The sequence below is a fragment of the Tubulanus polymorphus genome, chromosome 12 (genome assembly GCF_964204645.1).
Source record: "Tubulanus polymorphus chromosome 12, tnTubPoly1.2, whole genome shotgun sequence".
In the NCBI taxonomy this organism is placed as follows: Eukaryota; Metazoa; Nemertea; class Palaeonemertea; order Tubulaniformes; family Tubulanidae; genus Tubulanus; species Tubulanus polymorphus.
In genome coordinates this window covers 10,496,784-10,499,045 of record NC_134036.1, presented here as the reverse complement: position 1 = coordinate 10,499,045, position 2,262 = coordinate 10,496,784, and the positions used below count along the sequence as shown (strand labels likewise).

Below are 2,262 nucleotides of genomic sequence, written 5' to 3'. Positions count from 1 at the left end.
TGAAATAGTATTCCTTTCAATTTAGTTGGTTTTCTATAGTGGCTGTTTCGAAGAGTCTACTATTGAAAAGTGACCATTTTGAAACATCTGATAAATAAGAATAATAATAATCAAATACTAAGAATAAGCTTCGCGCACTCATCGTGACCTTTTAGGAAATCGATATTTTTTGGTATCCGCGAACAAATCTATCGCGCGCGATCGTGACCTTCAACCAAACGTGGAGTCATCAGGTGGGCCTAGAAAGCACACAATAATCCAAGGCAATCCATTCCATCTGGGCATGCGAAGATCCAAGGCAATAAATCATCTCTTGTCTGGGGTAAAAGTTGATCGGGGCATGCAACAATCTGAGACAATTGTCCTGGGTCAAATTAAGTCAGAGGCATGCCATAAACTGAGGTAATTGACTCTGGGGAAAAGGGAACCGCTACTTAATTACAAATCCAAAATTAGGTTTTTGATTCAAATGGTTTGTAATTAGCTTGGATACATTTTTCTCCCTCGTCAAAGAGGCATTTAAGCCGAGCATGCATGTAAAAATATGTGATTAATGCTAATTTAAAGAAAAAGTTATTATTTATCACCGGCACTATAAAATATTCATAAAGCTTCCATTACATTTCTGATTTATTATACATTACAGATCATTAAACACTGAAAGAATGTTTTTCAAGGGTGACAGATGAAGTTATTCATAAGTAAGGTCATTTTATTTATTCACCGTTCTAATAATACAAACATGTACGCCTTGCTCGTGGATAAGAATATGTGTAAATGATCAATAATACTATTTTGACTTTCAGGTTTGAAAGAATTTATGAAGTTATTTTCAACATGTTTGTTATGATTGAATAAGATTACTGGTGAGTTGATTTCACTTATATTTAATTTGCTGTATAATAATTTTCATTCAATGCCTTGCATCAAAATAATATTCACAAAATTGAACATGCTCACAAGCTGCTCTTAAACCACATCCAGCAGTTATTTATGTACAAAGGTTTATTAACAAATCTCCTCTTTCAGAATCAGGTTTCTGGAGATCAGCATGTTCGAAAATCAGTTCGATGTACTTATACAACCATCGCATATGCGTTTATTATTAACGCTTCTCAAGAAGGAACCACATTGGCATTTACGCGTTATCGGAATACGTTTAATCGACTTCGTTGCATAGAGTGCCTGGTTGAGGAAAATTAATTTAGTGCGGCGAACTTTATCACGAATGGTGCAGTACGTGCGAACATCTCTATTTATCAACGCATGCTTCGATTCAAGAGCTTGCTCGCTAAAAAGACCCAATGTACCCCACATTCGAATGAATGGCACAACATGATATATAAGAACATGTAATTTCGGCGTTATATTAGCTTCCGGAAAATTTTCTGGAAACCATGATCCAAAATCAAGACATAAACGTTCAAGCATGTCAATTTCGCTATTCGACAAAAATCTACTTGCATTGTAAATTACATACATCGCATGAAATTGTTCAAACAGTGTTAAAAAAAGTGTTTGAATTGCTGGATATTCTTTTAACACAGCACAGAGCTTTGCAGGATTATTGACTTTCTCATTGATTTGGATCATTTTATATACATGGTTTCCTACAAAGCTCTGGCTGTGATATGCTTGTCTGTCAACACCAATTGATTTCAATGTTTTGTTTAAACTTCGTGTGATAGGACCCATTGTAGCATCAATTTCTTTATGTATTTCATTTAGAAGTGATTTCGCCACAGCAAGGGAGGTTTTTAGTTCAGTCAATTTTGACTTAAGATGCCGAATTTCATCAGATTTTAGTTTTATGATTTTTTCGGCAGATTCGACCTTCCCGGTTAAACATTCAATACACTTGAAATTTTTCTGCTCACCTACACACTGAAAATGATAGGGCATTTCGCATTCAGCGCATTCAACAAAATGGTTTGGCTCAGGCTTCTGTATACATCGTATAATACAGATTTTTGCTGTGCAGCTAATGGCACAGCGACCTCTCTTCTTCGAATTTTTTAATAGCTCCAAAATATCATTTTTTTCATTGATGTTCTCACTCACTGAAGTTATTTCTCTCTCTAATTTGATCACATCCTCTGATGCTTTTTGCCACTTTTCGTCTAGGGTAGCATCTCTTTCAGATAAATTTCCACGGTCTAGGACTTTACATTTTGATTCCAACATGTTGAAAAACATAAGGCCTAAGCCAAGTGAAATATGTAAAGGCGGCGGTACGACATGATCCATATCTATAGGGGGGAA

At 35.6% G+C, this 2,262-nt stretch overlaps 1 long non-coding RNA gene across 1 annotated transcript; it reads left to right on the top strand.

The window, feature by feature from the left end:
- Positions 1-209: 209 nt before the first annotated feature.
- LOC141914297 (uncharacterized) lies at positions 210-1,073 on the top strand. The gene is made up of 4 exons (XR_012620755.1): positions 210-402; positions 647-701; positions 807-866; positions 1,030-1,073. It is a non-coding gene; the product is annotated as an uncharacterized LOC141914297 (long non-coding RNA).
- The last annotated feature ends 1,189 nt before the right edge of the window (positions 1,074-2,262 follow it).